Below are 19,914 nucleotides of genomic sequence, written 5' to 3' on the forward strand. Positions count from 1 at the left end.
AGAGAGAGGTGATTGTCACCCTCTACTCGGCTCTTGTGAGGCTCCATCTGGAGTACTGCGTCCAAGCCTGGGGCCCCCAGCACGAGAAAGATGCAGAGCTCTTGAAACGGGTCCAGAGGAGGGCCACCAAGATGATCAGAGGGCTGGAGCACCTCTCCTATGAAGAAAGATTGGGGGAACTGGGCTTGTTTAGCTTGGAAAAGAGAAGGCTCTGGGGAGACCTCACTGTGGCCTTCCAACACTTGAAGGGAGCATATAAACAGGAGGGGGAACAATTGTTCTTGAGGGTGGATAGCGAAAGGACAAGGGGGAATGGTTTTAAACTGAGACAGGGGAGATTTAGGTTAGATATTAGGAGGAAGTTTTTCACTCGGAGGGTGGTGATGCACTGGAACAGGTTGCCCAAGGAGGCTATGGATGCCCCATCCCTGGAGGCATTCAAGGCCAGACTGGACGTGGCTCTGGGCAGCCTGGTCTAGTGGTTGGCGACCCTGCCCACAGCAGAGGGGTTGAGACTCGATGATCTTTGAGGTCCTTTTCAACCCAGGCCATTCTATGATTCTATGATCCTAATTTGTCCATCTGTTTTTTCTGGCTTCTAATGACATAGACTTTCTCTGAGGCAGGGGTCAAACCCTGGAAGATAAAATGATGAACTGAGTTCTGCAGAAAAATGCGAAGAGGTGTATTTTTAGAATTATAATTGTCTCACTTACTCATCTGTAAAACAAGCTTTTACTTGCCTCTGCTCTTTCTGTGGGCAGTGACTGATGATGGTCCTGGCATGCTAAGATGGATGTTCCAAATGCAAAGCATGATCAAACCTCACTTACTGTGTTCATTGCTCTGGAGGAAGCGCCATTCCTGGTAGCTGTGTATACAGGAATTGTATATATATATATATTTGTACATATGGCATATTGAAACAGAATACACCAAATTTCATTTTATGCTGCCACTAGTTAGTGTGTGAGAGCTTGAAAGGACACCAGCAGCCTATATTCCTTAAGACCCAAGAGCCATGGGAAAAGATCCATTTTTTTATATTGTACTAATTTCAAAAATGCTGGGTTTTAGTGCAGCAAAGTAAAAAAAAAAAAAAAAAAAGGCAAAAAGGAAAAAGGAAAGACAGAAAGACCTGTACAATCATTTGGAGTTTTTTTTTCTTTTCTGTTAGTGCTCTATTCAGGAAATGCGATGTGACTATATATGGGATAGGAATGAAACCACATATCACAACCCACTGTCAAGTTCATGAGATGGCCACATTGAAAAAATAGTGAAAAATGTGTTCTTGCCTTCCTCACCCATAGGAGTCCTGGTTGTGGCTTGCCATTGTAGTGTGAAGATTTGCATTTTAAAGTTGGCGGTTTTCCTTTTTACTCTTCCGCTTCCTACCAGCTAATTCGGCGTTGTGCTAATTGTGATTCTGGAATGCAAATAAACTCACCTGCTTGTTTTTCTTTCGATTTCAGGTTTTCGAACTATGGAAGCTCTCTGGAGGAGCTGCACCATGCGCTGCCGACCCCAGAGTGGGGAGGGAGGAGGAGCTGCGGTGTACCTTTGTGAGTTGCATTAACAAGGAGAGAGGCTTTCTGACATGCCATACAGTGTCAAAAACCATTTATTCCACCCTTCACAGCAAAAATCATTATCGTTCTTGCTTTTTTTTTTCTAAGATAGGTGATACTTCTGGTTAAAGATCCTTTGTATGCAAATCAAGGTCATACAACAAAAAAATGTCTTGAACACAATTGCACAGATAAACTCAGACCACTGGGGAATTCCTGCTTAGTTTTTCACCTTTTCTATCTTTAGTTCCTTGCAAGATACCTATTTTCATTCTATTATTTTCTGTCTTTAATTTTTTTCCCACCAGACTTTTTGTTGTCTCCTTGCATTCTATAGAGCTCTATGTCACTCCATGTGAATGAAAAGCAGCAGTTGCTGGAAACTGGAGGTGACCATCCCTGTGTTTCAGCTTTGCCCTGCATTGTTTTCTGGTGCTTGGGCTAGATCTGAACCTCATGCCACACATTGCCATGTGCCCACGGTGATGCTCTGTCTGGGAAGACGAGCCCAAAAATCTTCAGGAAGCTCAGAAAAGGAAAGAGATGGAAAATGAGAAGAAACTAGCAAGAGTTTTGCTATGTAGGTAGCTCTGAAAGTAATGCGTCCTATTTATTTCCATGGAAACTACAACAGATACAAAGAGTACAATAACACTCTTTGATAGAGCAAATTCTCAACTACAAAACACTATTTTTCAACATAGTCACCACCATTAGCTATGCATTTTTTGCCGGCAGTGAACAAGAGCCTGCATGCTGTGCTCACAGCAGCAGCACAAGTTACAGGGGTGAAAAAATACTGTAGAAACAATGCAAAGATAAAAGGACACTTCAGAGCAACAGAGAGCTGCAGAACGGCATAACTAGAAACTGCTGCTGCGTGTGTCCAGAGATACACACTGCAGCTGGTTCTGGTTGAATCACATTGTGGTTGCTCCGGCATTCATGTGGGTAATGGTGATAATCGTTGTGTGTGGTGATGAGTTTTGTTGTTTGGTTTTTCTTCAGTGTAAAATTAACAGTCAAATTGCATTGGTAGGGCAGCAAGCCTGGTGTGGCTTTTATCTACCCGGAACCTGGGGACAGAGGAGGAGAGAAAAAATGGTTTGGCCAGTTCAGTAGCCATGCCTGTAACGGTCCAAGAGTTCAAAGCAAAGGGCACAACAGTCAGATGCACAAACCCACCTGGGCTTCAGCTGATAAGTGGCATCTCAAAGTGAAAGACAATCCTGAAGGGGTTCTGAAACTGAGTCTTTAAAAAGGGTTTTCATAAGAAGTAACATGAACAGGAATGGCTCTTTTGTGGCTTTGCACATTCCAAACATGCCAGGACTGTTCCTGTCAAGGATGGGGTTTAGTTTTTTTTTTCTTGTGCAAAATATTTGCCACAAACTGGCGTCTGAAATAGTGTAAAATAAATGAGAATTGCAAAATCGTTATGGTATCATTAGTGGAAACTGTGAGGCTTATAGTTGTCTACACTGCTGTGTTATTGGGATTGAAGCAGCACTTTTGCCTGTTATGGCTTCTTCAAGACGGATGATCTAAAAGCAGTGCTGTAACTGTTGGTTATCTAGAACTTGGACAGATGGGGTGCCAGAGACTTTTTCCACGTACAAAAGGAATTTCTTTTCAGCTGAGCCACGGTTCAGCATGAATCCATTTAGTGCCAGTGCAGTTATGTGGACATACAGCATCTTTGCATCATGACAGCAGCCTTCATTTCCATGGATCTGCTCGTACAGAAATGCTTCAGGTGTTGTAGTTTCAGACAGGTTACATCAGGTCAGTTTGCACCTGTACACTTAGATACACACAGGATTTAAATGGATTTAAGAGTTCCCACAAGCAGAATGACTATGCCATAAACCTTGAATGATAAAATCATAGAATTACAGAATAATTTGGGTTGGAAGGGACCCTAAAGCCTATCCAGCTCCAACCACCTGCTGTGGGCAGGGTTGCCATCCACCACCAGATCAGGCTACCCAGGGCCCCATCCAGCCTGGCCTTGAATGCTTCCAAGGATGGGGCATCCTGAGTTTCTCTGGGCAGTTTGCTGTAACTGTGCCTTAACTGAAGCCTTATGTGTGGTGCAACAGTAGATATTTTATGTAGACCTGTACTGTTAAATGGATGTCTCATTCATAAGCCATCATGTCATGCTTTTTTAGGCCTGTGTGATGCTCCTGCTGCCATACCCCTATGTGCCGTGTGGGTAGCAGGAGCTCATGGGTGGCTGAGAAGGCCACAACCAGAGCGGCAATCACCTCACTAGCTGGGGCTCCAGTGGGTATGGCTACAAGCATGTAATTAGGTGTGGACCTCAGCCCCCTAGAGACACCCTGCGCAAGCCCTGGGCGCTGCTGTCGATGGCACAGCACTGACCGCCCCAAGCTTTTGCTTTTCAGCCCATGTTTGGCCATAGCACAAGTGCAGGTAGAGGGTAAGATGCAGAAGGTGAGAAAGTGTCTCTTTGAAAGTGGCAATGAAAGAGACACTGTTGGAATGAACCTTCTGGCTTGATTTTATTAAACATGAATATGGTTATTTAGTGATGAACGACTACTTGCAGGAGCAGAAGTAGAACTGGAATGTGGTGCCTGAAATCCCTTCCTGCCCTCAAATACATGCTGGTCTTACAGGGGCAAGAGTCATTTTGGAGGTCTATGGGTGGAGGAACTTTTCTCACCAGGGCTGTCACCAAATGCTGCACTTGTAAGGCGCAGTGAAGGAAGAACTTGTATTATCTTGATGTTCAACGTAATTCTTTTCACCTGAGAGGAGTCTGGCCTTGCAGCCTTCTTCTTGCCATTTTGGGTTTGTTTCCTTATAAAAAATGAAAAAGAGTCTTCATTACTCCATCAGTGCTTCCAATCACAAAAAAAAAAAAAAAAAGGAAACAAGAAGTTGAAAGGTGCAGTTAGCAGCGAGCTGTTTTTACTGAGCCTGTCTTATGGTAAATGGTTCTGAAATGGATTTTGCTCCGGCTCTTCAAGGTCTCTGCTTTGGAAACATTTGTTGTTGTGAAACTGTAGCAAGCTTTACAAGTGGTAAAAAAAAATTGCTTTTATAACCAAATAAATGTGTTTTCCTAGCAAGTCATACAGACAGATAAGTGTATGTTTGGAAAATTTTTGTTTCTAACCAAAATAACTTCTTCACTGTGTTATCTCAAGTGGGAAAACAAGTGGACCTTGAATTGCATTTTAATGTTGATTTCACCCATTTAACTGTTACAAAAGATTACTTTGAGATGCTGTCTTCTTTCTCTTGGCATGTCCTTATTCAGTGTTTTGTGCTTCAGAATCCCCATTTTACCTCATTTTGATGATTTGAGAGTTTTGATCGAAAGGGCAAAAACACATAAAAAGTTTTGTGTCCTCAAGAAGGCTACGGCAAGTTATGCAGTGATGAAGAACTGCTGACACCCTGTAGAAGAGCCAGTTTTTGACAGCACAGGAAGTGGTTAGCACCTCATTTGACATCCTCACATCAAAGCCGGACAGTAGGCTGGTCGAGATGTTCTGTTTGAACCACAAATTACTGGGCTTCGGGCAGAAATCACTGGATGAAATTCTGTGGTCTTTATTAGGCAGGAGGTCAGACAAAATCATTTTACTGGTTTCTCTCAGCTTTTAGTATTTATGAATCATATAGTCAGGGTTTGGGTTTTTTTTTTTTGAGTTTCCATGAAAAGTTTGCATTGGTAATCTGCAGACAACAAAACTTACATGTTCTGTTATCTTTTCATCATCTTGTTTTGTTTTTGAATTGTCCTGTAAGAAGGATGAAATTGGATTTATTATTCACATTTCAGTATGAGTGGCAAAAAGTAACTCCACCTTGATTATTATGAACATCCCATGACTGCAGGAATGAGTGATGCCCAGTGACAGCCATGATGCACTCAGCAGGGGGGTTGAAACTCAATGATCTTTGAGGTCCTTTTCAACCCAGGCCATTCTATGATTCTGTGATTCTATGATTTAACAAACATCTGAGGACCAGCTCATCACTGCAGAACAGCTAACAACGGTCTCATTTGTGTTCCCAGTGGGAGCTGTGCACCATGTGATCCTGGAAGCGAGGCAAAGACAGATAGAAAAGCAGCATGCTAATGGCCACATACTTTTTTTGCAAGCTGCCAAAGCTGGGGCTACAGAAGCCAGCAGGAAAGTAAGAGACACCTTAGTTGCCTGTGTCCCTGAACTCTAGTCCTGTACCTTACCTTGCTGCAACAGAAAAACTGGGGAAAGCCCAAAGCAGTGCTCTAGTTGGAGAAGAGAAAAATAATGTGGCAGAAACAAGTTTTGAAGTGAAGCCATGGGATATATGATGAGTCAGTCTGACACACCCAAGGCTGCTTTCTTGACCTCCAGAGGCCCCTTCCAACCTCAATCATTCTGTGATTCTGTCACTTTGCCAAATGGCACAGGACAGCCTGTATCCACATAGCATATACTCCCCAACTTTCTGTACTGGGTGACCACAGCCAGCTGACTATTGGGAATGGTCTGTCTTACTGCTGCTCAACATTCAGGAAGGTGCTAGTTATCATAAGCCAAGAGCATGTGAAGGAGCATGGTCCCTCACCACATCCTTGTCTCTAAATTGGAGAGGTATGGATTTGAAGGATGGACTGTTTGATGGATTAAGAATTGGTTGGCTGGATGCAGCCAAAGGGTTGTGATCAATTGTTCCATGTCAGGGTGGAGGCCGGTCACAAGTGGTGTCCCTCAGGGGTCAGTCTTGGGACCTGTGCTCTTCAACATCTTCATCAATGACGTAGATGATGGCATCAAGTGCACCCTCAGCAAGTTCGCAGATGACATCAAGCTGAGCAGTGCAGTCGATACAGTAGGGGAAAGGGAAGCCATCCAGAGGGATCTGGACAGGCTGGAGAAGCGGGCCCATGAGAACCTGATGAGGTTCAACAAGGCCAAATGCAAGGTGCTGCACTTGGGCCAGGGCAATCCCAGGTATTTATACAGAAAGGAGGAAGAACTCCTTGAGAGCAGCCCTGCAGAGAAGGACTTGGGGGTCCTGGTGGATGAGAAGCTGGACATGAGCCAGCAGTGTGCGCTGGCAGCCCGGAAGGCCAACTATGTTCTGGGTTGCATTAAAAGAGGAGTGGTCCCTGAGTAGGGAAGGTGATTGTCCCCCTCTACTCGGCTCTTGTGAGGCCCCATCTGGAGTACTGCGTCCAGGCCTGGGGCCCTCAGTACAAGAAAGATGTGGAGCTCTTGGAGCAGGTACAGAGGAGGGCCACCAAGATGATCAGAGGGCTGGAGCACCTCTCCTGTGAAGAAAGGTTGAAGGAACCGGGCTTGTTTAGCTTGGAAAAGAGAAGGCTCTGGGGAGACCTCACTGTGGCCTTCCAACACTTGAAGGGAGCATATAAACAGGAGAGGGTACAACTGTTTACATGGATGGATAGTGATAGGACAAGGGGGAATGGTTTTAAACTGAGACAGGGGAGGTTTAGTTTAGATATTAGGAGGAAGTTTTTCACACAGAGGGTGGTGACACACTGGAACAGGTTGTCCAAGGAGGCTATGGATGCCGCAACCCTGGAGGTACTCAAAGCCAGGCTGTACGTGGCTCTGGGCAGCCTGGTCTAGTGGTTGGCAACCCTGCACACAGCAGTTAGGTTGAAACTCGATGATCTTTGAGGTCCTTTTCAACCCAGGCCATTCTATGATTCTACTATTCTACGATTCTATGAATTCATGTTCAGTCTCTAGCCCAAGTGGGGCTATCTTCACTACACAGTGTTAGAGATGCTTAATGGGTCTTTATGCATAACAACTGAATGTGAGCTCTTGATGGAACGATGAGACAGAAAGGATCTCTCTAATTCTGGAGAGGAAATAGATGTAGGGAAGCTATGCTGTCCTTTTGAGGACAGAGTTGCAGGTGTCTGCACTTGAATAGGGATGGAGAAATGCCAAGAAGGATATCAAGGAGAGCCACAGAGACATGTTGGATTGCAAAACCAGAACTCCTTGATGTGAGGCTTAAGGAGTTCAGTTTATTTATTTGGCTAATTGAGAAGAAGGCTGGGAAGGGGTGACTTGAGTCCCACATCTGATGGAAGAAAACTCAGGTCAGTAGTTTGATGTGCAGAAGGAACCCTTGGAAGCCTTAGGCCTTTCCAGATTTGGAGAAAATCCTGATGTCTGCCTAGGGTCATCTATGTGTTTTGCAGCTTTATTCTAAAATATTGAGCTTATAATGTAGAGATGGGTGAAGGGGAGTGATCTGCAAGATACGGAATGTGGGGCGGATCATTTCTGTCTCTTTACCTTTACATTCAGAGTCCTGACAGTGCCCAGCACCTTCCTCCATCCATCCCAGAGGTGGGGAAATTCTCCAGTGCATGGCATAGTTTAAATTACTGGATCAAAAGCCATTGAGCCATCTTGATTTAAGGCAGTTGCCTAAAACAGGTGAGTTACCCTCTGATAATGTCTGTTTCCCTCCATAAACTATAAGGCGAGGGCAGACAGCTGGTTGAGATGTCTATTCCTACACTTAGATTATCAGAAGCTGAATGAAACGAATCCCTCTCACCTCTGCATCTGCCGGTATGAGTCAGAAGGAGCTATCAGAACAAAGCATCCAGTGAAGATCTGTCTGGCTCTGTCTATGCTGCAAATAATACAGAAGCTGCAATCAGCTCTCACAAGTTGAGTGCTCCCTGGAGGTCTCATGCTGAACCTGACCCACTTGCTGGGCTACAGTGATGTGGCATCAGGCTCTCCACCCACCTGTCAGAGAAATTAAAGGACAGAGATCTAAAAAGAGATAAGCACAGGGGAAGGCAGAGAGCATCAGAACTTTGTTAAGAACAAGTTGGAATATTTTGATCACCATTAAAGGCAAGTTTGCCTTCTGTAGCTTTTCCTTTTGGGAGATGCTCAGAGAGGAGTAATGCATATGGAGAGATTTTTTCAGCCTGTTTAAATGGCTACGAGAGGGGGAAAATACAGCCAGGCTGTTGAGATGTGACTCTTGCAAGTGTTTTTGAATAGATAGATTTGGCTGAGTTTCTGTCATGAACACTGATTCCCAGGTCCCTCCCTGCATCTCAGTCTCTTCATCCATGCCACGTTGGGAAGCTGTTGTGAGTGGATGTCCTTGTCGTTGAGCTCCAACATTGTTAGTGGCCTGGTGTTAAGGCACTGCTCTTGTCCCAGGCTGTAGCCTGCCTTCTTGGTGGTGGAGGGAGGGCTCTTGCTATCAGCAAGCAGCAGCAAGATTCTTCTTACAAATGTCCCCATTTGCAAGCAGGACTATCAGCAGTGGAGGCTCCCAATGAAGCCATCCCTATGCCCCTTGAAGGTGATGCACCCACTTTGCAGTGGCTTCGGATGAGGGTGTTGACAAACATTATCTACATTAACAAAGAAATACTGTTTTACAGTGAGTAAGAATAAAGTCCTAAATCTCTGGGCATTGAGAAGATGATAGCAGCCGTCTATTTACAGCAAACCATAAGCAGTGACACCTTCCCTGAGATTTTATTGGGAAGATGATGCTCCAGGGCTTCAGCAAAGCAAGAGGAAACCATAGTCATCACTCCTCATCCCTGTGCACAGCACTCCTTGATTTTCTGATTTTTATTTTTTCTTTCGTCTGGGTGAGTAACAGAAGTACAATCCTCTTTCACCTATTTGTCATTCATTCAGTGATGGGTGGCCAAAGGTTTTGTGTTTGTTTTTGCACTTACAGGATAACAGTGCTCTCATAAACCTAACAGACATGGAGTATATTCAAGCCCTCTGAAAACCTTGAGTCATTATGGAAAACATATGAAAATGGTGGCTTCTGTGGAGGAAGTTTTTTATCCCTTAATTTCATTCTCAGTTTTGAACAAATACATTTCACGGAACTGAAAAAGCTGTGACTTCTCTCCTTTGCTTGCTGCAGTGTTCTTTTCTCAAAATGTTTATTCACACATGCAGATTTTCATATCAGCGAATATTTTTGGGTAAACTAGTTGATGGCAAATCAAAGGAGAAGGGTGAGCAGAAGCCAAGAGCTGAGTTTTCATTATTGCTGATTTTGTTCTAGTTTCCTTTTTATTTAAGCGAAATGGCATGGGTTTCACTTTGACCCACTTTCAAATCTAATTAGTGAATGAATAGAGAATGGGAGCTGTGATCATTTGAACTTCAAAAATGCAGCAGATCAAGACAGGAGAGGCCAGTAGCAATCCTGCTCTGATGGTATGCACAGACTTGAGTGTCCTAGTGCGTCTTACCATTTTTCTGTGTTACCAGTAGCAAATTTCCAACAAGTGGAAGGAGATGATGAAAAAGGGGCCACCAGCACTCCACTCTCAATTTTCCTCGACTCTCCTTCAGGTGACAGCAGTGTGCATCTCCACAGTTGTCATGGTTGCATCTGGTGCTTTGTTTTTATGTAGGGCACATCCATGCAGATATGTGGGGACAGACACATTGGTGCTTGCTGTGGTTCCTGAGCTCTGGAGCCTGCCATTAGTGCCAAGGCTCAACTAAAAAGCTTTGCTCAGAGGAAGGGTATGTTAACTTCAGTTAGCAGCATCGTAGCACAGTTGCAAAACTCCCAGGGAAGAGCAAGGTTACCAGCAGCTTTCTTGACTCTGGGAAGATGAACTTCTGGCTGCCTGTGATTAATCCATGATTTTGCTAAGCCACTCTTCTCCACAGCAACTCTGCCTTTCTACTGGCAGGGAAGAAATGTCAGAAGCTTCAGACAGATTTGGAAAATTCAGCCCCATAGCTCCTGTCTTCTTGAAGAAGCAGCAGGAGAAACATGTTTTATTTACCTAAAGAAATCAATGCTACTCCACTGGCTGTGATCGATTTGGATTGTTTTATGCTAGCTAAGAAGCTGACCTGCTGAGTGTGTCAGAGGCAGCTGGTCACTGGCTGCCGGATGCATCCTGCTAGAAGACCTTGTTTTCAACTGTTTAGAGCTTGGGAAAAGTTAATTGTTTCATTTTTCCACACCAGAAAATGATCATTATCAGAGCAGTTCACTTTCCTATGACTTTGGCATTTCCAGTTTCATTCCTACAGCATCAACAGCAACTTCTTTCCTTCCTGCCATGAGTCCTTCATTTTTTTCCCTGGGGTGCACCAGACCCAGCACTGCCACCGGCTGAGGGGATGGGTTGTCCCATTCTGCTCTGCACTGTGTGGCCGCACCTCGAGCACTGGGTGCAGGTTTGGGTGCCACAATGGAAGGACATAATATTAGAGAGTGTTCAGAGGAAGGCTGCGAAGATGGGGAAGAGTCTGGAGGGCAAGATGTGTGAGGAGCAGCTGAAGTCCCTCAGTTTGTTCAGCCCAGAGCAGAGGAGCTGAGGGGAGGCCTCATGGCGGCTGCAGCTCCTCACAGGGAGCGGAGTGGCAGCGCTGAGCTCTGCTCTCTGTGGCAGCTACAGGGCCCGAGGGAACGGCATGGAGTTGTGTCAGTGGAGGGGCGGGGAGAGGTTAGGGAAAAAGGTTTTCACCAGAGAGCAGTGGGCATGAAAGGAGCTCCTCAAGGCAGTGGGCGCTCCAAGCTGCTGGAGTTCACAGAGTGTTTGGACAACACTCTCAGACACAGGGTTTGAATTTTGGTTGGTCCTGCGTGGAGCCAGGAGTTGGGCTTGCTGATTCTCTTGGGTCCCTTCCAACTCTGCATATTTGATGATTCTATGAGTCTAGGACACTGGTACAACTGCCAGGTGCCCAGAGTGATCCTATTGGTAGTGCTGGCCTGGGACCAGCATGGCTGTGACACCTCAGGCTACCTTGCCTCCTGCCCTCTTGGGACCCTTTAGGCCCACAGTACTGAGATGGCATTAAGATGCTGCCTCAGCCAGGTCAGCAACCAAAACAACATTGCTTACATCTGGAGGGAGGTACGGCTCTGCTTTGTCATTTTGGAGCTGCCTAGAGTTTGTGCACAACTCCACAACCAAAGTTTCCTCTACGTCCTCCCTGGGCCTGACCAGCAGGCAGAGGTACAGATTCCCTGTCCCTAGCCATCTGCAGAGAGAGTAGTACCCAGGGACTGTCTCTGGCACCTCTCCCTAAAGCTGCTGAAGGTGGTGCTGCTTCCAGCTATCCTGTCTGGTTCCTGCTCCCTGATCAAGGCAACAGAAGGGAGCTAGCAGCTGTGATCAGCCCCATCCTCCCAGTTGGTTTCTTAGCTTTTGCAGCAGACTGGGACTGGGAATTGAAAGGATGAAGTGCAGTGTAGGGTCTGCTCAGTGTTGTGGAAACCTTGTGTGGGATGATGGGAGTGAGGATGATAATGGGCTAAGCCACCACAGATACTGATGCAGTGGAGGATGAAGCAGCCCCTCACTGCCCACCCAACAGTCAGTTTTTTTGGGGCCGCGTGATTCAGATAGCAGAGACCTGGGGGAGATTTGCTCCTGCCTTCTGGCACTTCATCCTGCCCTGGTTGGCAGCCATCACTGGATGCACGCCTCTTGCCAAATCTATTCATAAATGCCTAATCCTCTGCATCCAACCAGGTCAGTGTTGTGGACTTCCTACCGGGAGCCAGATACATCAATACCGTTATACATGTGGCTTCTGAGTGTCTTGTGCACAGCCAGGCAGTGAGCCTGTGGCTGAGCAGTTGTTGAAATCCAGCTCTCCCAAGCTTTGGATTGGCAGCCTTTCCCACCAGGAAATCATTCATTTAACTAAAAACCAACCCACTGCAGTGAATGGGGTAGGAAGGAAGTTTCTGTGCCCATGCACCCCTTCCAGCCTTGCCACACCTCTTCCCAAAGGCACCTGCTCCCAAGGCAAAGACGCTGAAATATTGCTCAGTGTTGATACCTCTGATACCATGCACTGGGGAGAAGAAGGTACAAAGTGTGCAAGGGGCAGTTCTGAGTAAAACTCAAGACAGGTCATGCATGTTTGCAAACTGCTCCTGCACAACCCCATCACTGGCTTTTACCTGTGGGAGCCTCTCAGGTGTAGCAGCCGGTTCCTGTACCACCCCTTGCTTCTCCTTCAAAGCAGGAACAAGCTGCCCTGGAACAGACTGACCTTTGATATAATTCTCTCTTTTTTCCCCCAAGCCAAGAAAAGCTAAAACACCCTTCACTTTCTGTCAGCTCTCCTTGCAACAGTGACAGTGCTGTTGTGCTCCTGGCATTAAGTGAGAAATCAATGTTACTGAGGGAGTAAACTCCCAAACAGGTGGCAGTCACACACATTAACCTGAACTGGAGCAGGAGGTACAACGTCTCCTTCAGACCCACTGATGGGAGAGGAGATCTCATCATGCTTTGTTTGTGCTCAAAGCACGGCTGTCCGGAGGATGGTGCCCAAATAGATAAGGCTCTGGGCACAGATGTCTGCTTTGATTATTCCTTGCCTTTTGCTACAAACCATATGGCAGTGCGGGCAGCACAGATAGCTGGCAATCAAAATTCCTGGGCTCCCTCCCTGACTTCGCCATTTGCTCACTTAATTTTCAAAGCGGTTTTCATGCATCAGCTAAACTTGCCACCTTGAGCCCCCCCTCCCTGCTTTAAAACAAGAGCTCTCCCTCATTATTGGAGGTGCTTTTGAAAATATTAACCACATCTTGCTCTGCTATCACAAAATTAGATGCACTTAATGCTTGTAAACTACTTTGGCACCAACAGATAAAAGGCGTTACAGACAGGTCACTAATTAGTTTGATTAAGTAAAGGGCCTGAAGTTTGCCACGGCTGCTGGAGAACTGCAGGCTGATCCATCTATAACCCGGAGGAGTAAGATGAATTAGGTACGATAAGGATTGTTTGGTTTCTGGTCTGTCAACCAGTGAATGAAATGACTCCGTGTTTATATGCCAGGTCACAGGGAAAAGCTTCTTGTGATTGGAAATGATTAGGCATGCTGGTGATGAATGTTTCCAGTGCTCTTTGATCCAGAGCTGCCAGTTGGAATGAGCCTGGCTGCACAGAGACATCCCGACTGCCTCGTAGCAAAAGTGCACAGGGTAAAAAATTGAATGAAAAAGGAGGGTGGGGATGGGAAGGTTCTGCCATGAGATACACTGAATTTCCATCAGGGACTCCAGGGTTGTATTCTCTGAACCTTCTTATTCCTGGAAGTCAAGGCAGTTTGTGACTTGCTTAGTGCTTGTAAGGTTTATTCATTTTAAAGAAAATGTTCAGGAAGATTGCCAAGTCAGCTAAACACTCAGTGCTGATTAGGACCTCTGGGTCTGCTAAGCTAAGAAGAAAGCATCCCAGGTTAAAGAAAAAAGCTTTAAAATTCAGCCCTTCCTGAGTAGTCAGTAGCTCTCGTGAAACCCTTGATGTGTCTCTCAGCCATCTCCTGCATGCCTCCTTGTGATGGATATTCTTTCAGCTGCAGGATTTCCCATTTTTAACCCTCAATTAGGGTATGCCCCTTTTATCATAGGAGAGATAGTTGAAATAGTTTCCTAAGACAAGACACAGCAAGATTTGCTTGCATAAGAAGAATCTAACCACTTCTTATCACTCCCACATCACTCCACTGTCTGTCTTCATTACTGTGTGACTCCATCATGCTTTGGTTGTTATGGTTGAGCCTTGAACCAACTGAGAGCCAACTATATTTTGTTACTAACCAGAACTGTAGTATTTGTCAATCTTACTGTTACCCATGTCATCAACGTTTGGTCATTCTGGCTTGATAACCTCATTTGTGCAAAGTTCTGTATAGCAGGATGGAATTTCTAATACACATCAGAGTAACCAGTTAGCAGGTGGTGAATGAGCACTCAGAAGAATGCTGTAAAATTTATGGTGAAGACCCTAAAATGCTTGGATGTAGCAAGGAATCACAGAATGGTTTGGGTTGGAAGAGATCATCTAGTTCCAGGGAGCTGAACTCCAAATTCATACATCCAAGAGTATGGTTCAGCTATTGCCAAATCTCTAGCTAGGTGTTTTGGAAAAACTTCCAAATCCTTATCAGTTTATCTAAAAATACTTCAACTGCAAACACCAATGGTTCAGCAGTTAGAGCTGCTTTTGTTCAGGGAAGAGAAGAGACAGGAGCTGCGGCTGCTCTTTCTTTGGGTAGCCCAAGATCTTCCATGCTGTCTTGGCCATTTTGGTGCTTGCAGGGGGAAGAGCGGGGCGCTGGACATCTTGGCCATCCCACATTTCTCTTTGCTTGTGTATGATCTGAAGACTCCATATTTTATGGAACAGAGGAAAACATTTTAAATATCAGCAGTTTTCAAGGATCAAGAATCCAGTAGTTGCAAAATGCTTCCCAGTGAATCCCACTGAGTGCCTAAGTAGATATAAGGAAGAAACTGAAATGCAATTTCTACCTAACTTTGCTGTCACTTTGGGTACACCATCTTTTCCCATGCTTCAGAGACCAGCACTCAGTGATTCCTCTTTAACACAGACACAGGAAGTCCATGTCCCACCTCCCTTTCCAGTCAGTCACCTGCCCATCCCTCCTTCACATCCCCAGGCAGAATCTGTGCCTTCCTGGCGCACACAGCCCAGGGCCACAGCTGGTCTCCATCCAAAGCTACTGATCTCCAGCAGCGTGCAAACTCATCCCCAAGCTGGTCAGGCGGTTTTAGGGTTTCTCTCCTTCGCTCAGCTGCTTTCACACAATGAGTAGAAATCTCATTATCTTTCAGTTCTCTGACATGTTTAATCACTTTCAGCAACTGTATTAAACAGAGTGAAGATGGATAGACAGTGATCTCCTAGACCCTGTTATGTGGGAAATTGGTATAAATACATGAATGCATCAGTTTCCTGCCTTTGTGAAGCTGTGCTTAATGCCTGTTCTCAAGCCTGAAGTTGCTTTCCTGTGGGTGGCCTGGAACAGCTAATATCAATTTAATTGCAGATCATTTCTTCAAAAATAGGTGCTTACTCTGCTCCCTTTCTCATTTCCAAATGGCTCCACAGTGGCTGCTTGGCTGCTGCCTGACCCACTGCAAGTGCTCTTGTTTCCCTCCCTGGCTGGCGAGGCTGCACTAGTGCGTTGTTGGGACAGTGAGCAGTGACGTACGGTCTACTGACAGCCTACAAGTGGGGCCAAGCAAAATAATCCAGGCGTCACACCAAGCACCTCCAATATTGCTGTGCCCAGTGGATTCCCATTGTCTGAAACATCTCATTGTGTTTAATAGCTATGGAGGTGTCTGCGTCACTCTCACGTATGGCAAATTAGGAGCCAGGATCAGGGAAGGGAGGAGTGCTGGATAAGACACATCTCCAGCTCCTCAGGGTAGGAATTGCTAATTATCTGAAGCAATTTGGGGAGGTATTTCAGGTGCAGTATTTCAGGTAGAAGACGTCCCAAATGTGTGCCATGGTGCTTGCTTGGTTGTCCCCAGCTCCTCCTCAACCATCCTCCTTATGGTTTCCATCTCCCCCTAGCCCAGCTCCCCTTCTGCCTCCATGTGGAGATCAGGAAAGCTTCAGTGTGACTGATAAATTCATCCTCTTTATTGTGTTCATCACAGTGTTCTTCCTTACAGGGAAACAAATCTTTGTTGCTGGGCAGGCTTTTGAATTTTAAGGCACCCAGCCAAAAATTACATAGCTAGATCTGTTTGCCTCTTGCACTTGTTATTGCTGGTATAGTTAACCCTATGGCTGATGACTCTGGGGTATCTTATCTGTGGCAGTCTGGTCATCTCTTGGGCTTGTAGCTCATGCCATGACGGGCTTCTGGTGGACTAAGACCTTTGGCTGTAACCAGTTTTGCCTCTACCAGTGAATCGCCTCTTTTCCTCACTTTCATGGGAAATTGCTGCACCCACTCAGAGGCTGAACCTTGCATGCCCACTCATGTCAGAGATGGAAGATGGAAGTGCTTGTGCTTTGTGCTGGTGCATGATGTAGAGCATTAAATAGGTCAGCAGTTAGGGGAAACCTAGACAGTGAGAAGCAGGAGACTCACTGCCCCTCTGGGCAGGGTTAGACTATGCAGAAACCTGGCATGGATGCTGTCTGCCAGGTGAGGGTGCAGCTCAGTCCATTAAAAGTCTGGATATGCAGGAGCTGGAGCTGCTGTCTGAGCTAGCAAAAGATCTTTAACTCTTTATATCTTATGCACTCATACGAAACAAATATTCTTGCATCCTTACTGCTATCTGTTCCAAATTCAATAGCTCAGGACAGTTTTTCCTCTGAATTCATACACAGCAAAGTACATACTAAGAAGAAATGGAAGAGATTCACAGAAACACAAAGTCCAGGTTGGAAAAGACCTCTCAAGATCATCTAGTCCAAATTTCTGTTGAAAGCAGAGCTGCAGATTAGGTTGTTCAAGGCTGAGTCAAGCCACATCTTTAATATTTCTGATGAGAAAGGTTCAACTCTTCTCCAAGCAACTGATCCTAATCTTTAGTTGTTCTCACAGCAGCTTTTTTTTTCTTAAATATCTAGGTGGAATTTCCTTTGAAGCCACTTGTTCCTGTTACTTCTTTTCCTGTCACAGTGAAGAGAATCCCAGAAGGCAGTTATTTCAGTTATTTGAATCCCCCACTCTGAATCTTTGCTTCCAAAGGCTGAACGGGGACAATTCAGTCAGCATTTCCTCAGTTGCGGAGTTCTCTAGCTCCTTCTGGACCATCTCAGTGTTTCAATGTCTTTCTTTAACCGGGGAAAGAATAACAGGACAGTGTTCCAGCTGTGGCCTAACAAGTGCCAAATAGAGTAGGAAAATCACATCCCTTGATCTGCCAGCTATAGTTTTGCTAATTCAGCCCAGGATGCTGCTAGCCTTCACTGGTGCGGGGATATACAGTTGGCTCATGTTCAGTTTGCTGTCTGCCAGGACACCCAGGGATTTTTCAGTAGAGTTACTGCCCAGCCAGCAAGTCCCCAGCTGGTGCTACTGCTTGGGATTATTGCATCCCAGGTTCAAGACATGACATTTGTTTTTGCTGAACCTCATGGTAAAACTCATTCTTGTTGGCCAGATCTGTTGAAATCTGTCTATGTGGTGCATTTTCCTTCTAGCATAGCTACCTCCTCTTCTAGTTTGCTCTCAAACTTCTTGAGGATGCATTCAATCCTATCATCCATATCATTTGTAAAGTTGAATCACATTGACTCAAGAAATTTTATTTGCAACCACCTGCCAGCTTGACTTCGACCCTTTAACCAGCAGCTTCTGAGCTCAACAGTTCTGACAGGTTTTTTTTTTATGTGGGTTTTTTATCTGTCCAGTCCATATCTTAACAGTTTGTCAAAGAGGATTTTGTGGGATACTGTCAAACACCTTGCTAAAATCAAGGTAGATGATATCCACAGCTTTCCTCTCATCAGCTGAGCAAATTGTCTGGCCAAGCATGATCTACCTTTCAGTAAATCCATGTTGGTTTTTCACAGACTGTTTCTTGTCATTTGTACTTAGAAATTGCTTTTGCAAGGACCTGTTCCGTAGTTTTCCCAGGGACTAAAATGGAGCCGACTGGTCTGCAGTTCCTTGGATCTTCCTTCTTCACCCTTTTTGTAGATGCACATACATAGTGTGTGTATAAATATATATGTGCATATATATGTATATGTATATATATATGTGCATATCTATACATGTAGATGTGTGCATGTATGTATATATAACCTGCCTAGAATACTCTTCTCCAGATAAAACTGTTCACTCTTAGCTTTTCAGCTCCACTGCAAGGAAGGAATAACTTGGCCTACACCAGATGAATTGCTTAAGGCAGTGTGAATGACAACATGTGAAGAGCAAAATGCACCTGTGCATATTGATACTGGCCAGAATTAGCTAAACGGGACAAACTGTGATCTAGAAATAACAATGGTCCATAGTGACATCTAGTCATGTCCTAACTTCTAGAGATACTCTTGTTCATGGCGTAATAATCCTGTTTGCAGATCAAGGTTAAGTAAAATACTGTTGGGTGTAGCATGGACTATCAATAACATTGTCCTTGGACAATGTCTTTAGCAGGGACAACTTTTTGATATAGAATGTATTCAGTGGTCAAGATTTTGGCCTCTTTGCCAGTATTGGAAGCCAGATCTCTGCAAGAGGGAGTGAGCTTGGTTTCAAAGGCTGCTTGCCTGCTGTGAGATTGAGTGCTGTTGTCTGGAACCAAGGTAGGGGTCATTAGATGGTGTTTTCAGCTTTTGAGAGGTAAATAGAGTTCTTCTAAAGGTCACTTGTTAACTGAAAGGTCTCTACAATTTTGCACAGGCCAGTTTAGTAAGTGGCCTAGTTTTGGATTGATATTGATATCAGTAATTATAGGTATCAATATGTGTTTAGTCATCGCAATTAGGACAACTATACATTAACATTCACTCTCAAATCTATATATTTCTTTTACATCACAAATCAAGCTAAACATCTCTTTTTCCAGCTTTGAAATATCGGGGGCTATTTAATGATACTGTACTAATTGCATTGGAACATGCTTTTAAAAAATAATTTTGTAACCATCAGATTGACTAAAATTAGGAAGTAGTCTGTGTTCCCCACTACTGAAAGGTGTTTTTTTTTTCTGCTCCAGCTCAACAGGTTACTGTGTGTCAGTTATATGTCAGCTGTTGGTGGCTCATAATATGTCTTCTGAGAAGAGCAGGAGGTTTATTTGAGACCCTGAATGGTACTGTCCTCCTAGGCAAGTGATTTGCCAATGCACAACTGCATATAGGTGTTCTTTCTCCACACCTATTTATTCAAATGGTAAGAAGTAATTGCAATTATAATTGTAGTTGTTAAGGCGATTGACGTGACATTGCTTAGCAGTTTTATTAATACTCACACAGTGGGAAGTTGTGTTAGGCTTCTTAAATCTCTACTAATGAAGCATATCCTCAAGCCTTCCACCATCTAGGAAAGGGGAAACCTGGCATCCACTCAGACTCTGTTAATATAAACCCCAAGTTATTCCAAGATGTTGAGAAGGAAAGTGGGCTTTACCTATTTTACTGTCTTTTCTCCTTTTTCTTTCTTTTTTTTTCTTCTCCACTGGAACTACCCATTTCTGGTCTCACTGGGAAGGTTAATGGAAAACAAGATACCACTGAAACATACCATTGCTGCACCTATGGTCAGTATTACATGTGTATACTTCAACAGTCAGCTGAGTTTAAATAAATATGTAAACTTCTGTTTTTGGCTTAGCAAAAAAGTGACAGCTGTTTGCTATGATGTTTCCCTCATTTGTGGGCAGCATGCTGGCATTGCAGTGGTAGAACTGTTTGGGGTGTCATTTGCTTGCAACACTTTATCACAGTTCCCCACAAGGCCTCCCTCAGTCTGGCTGCTTACAGATTTTCAATGAAAGGCCCTGTTCACACATGCAGCAACTCGAATTATCTCTAAATAAACTAGTA

The 19,914-nt window shown here is 44.7% G+C and overlaps 1 long non-coding RNA gene across 1 annotated transcript in view; it reads left to right on the forward strand.

Annotated features, from left to right (window-relative positions):
- Positions 1-19,914, forward strand: part of LOC110394503 — a 42,577-nt gene that overhangs the window by 17,292 nt on the left and 5,371 nt on the right. The window contains exon 2 of the long non-coding RNA XR_002435673.1: positions 1,476-1,565. This is a non-coding gene — a long non-coding RNA (uncharacterized LOC110394503). The remainder of the gene's footprint in view (positions 1-1,475; positions 1,566-19,914) is intronic.

This window comes from Numida meleagris, chromosome 2 (genome assembly GCF_002078875.1).
Source record: "Numida meleagris isolate 19003 breed g44 Domestic line chromosome 2, NumMel1.0, whole genome shotgun sequence".
NCBI classification, from domain to species: Eukaryota; Metazoa; Chordata; class Aves; order Galliformes; family Numididae; genus Numida; species Numida meleagris.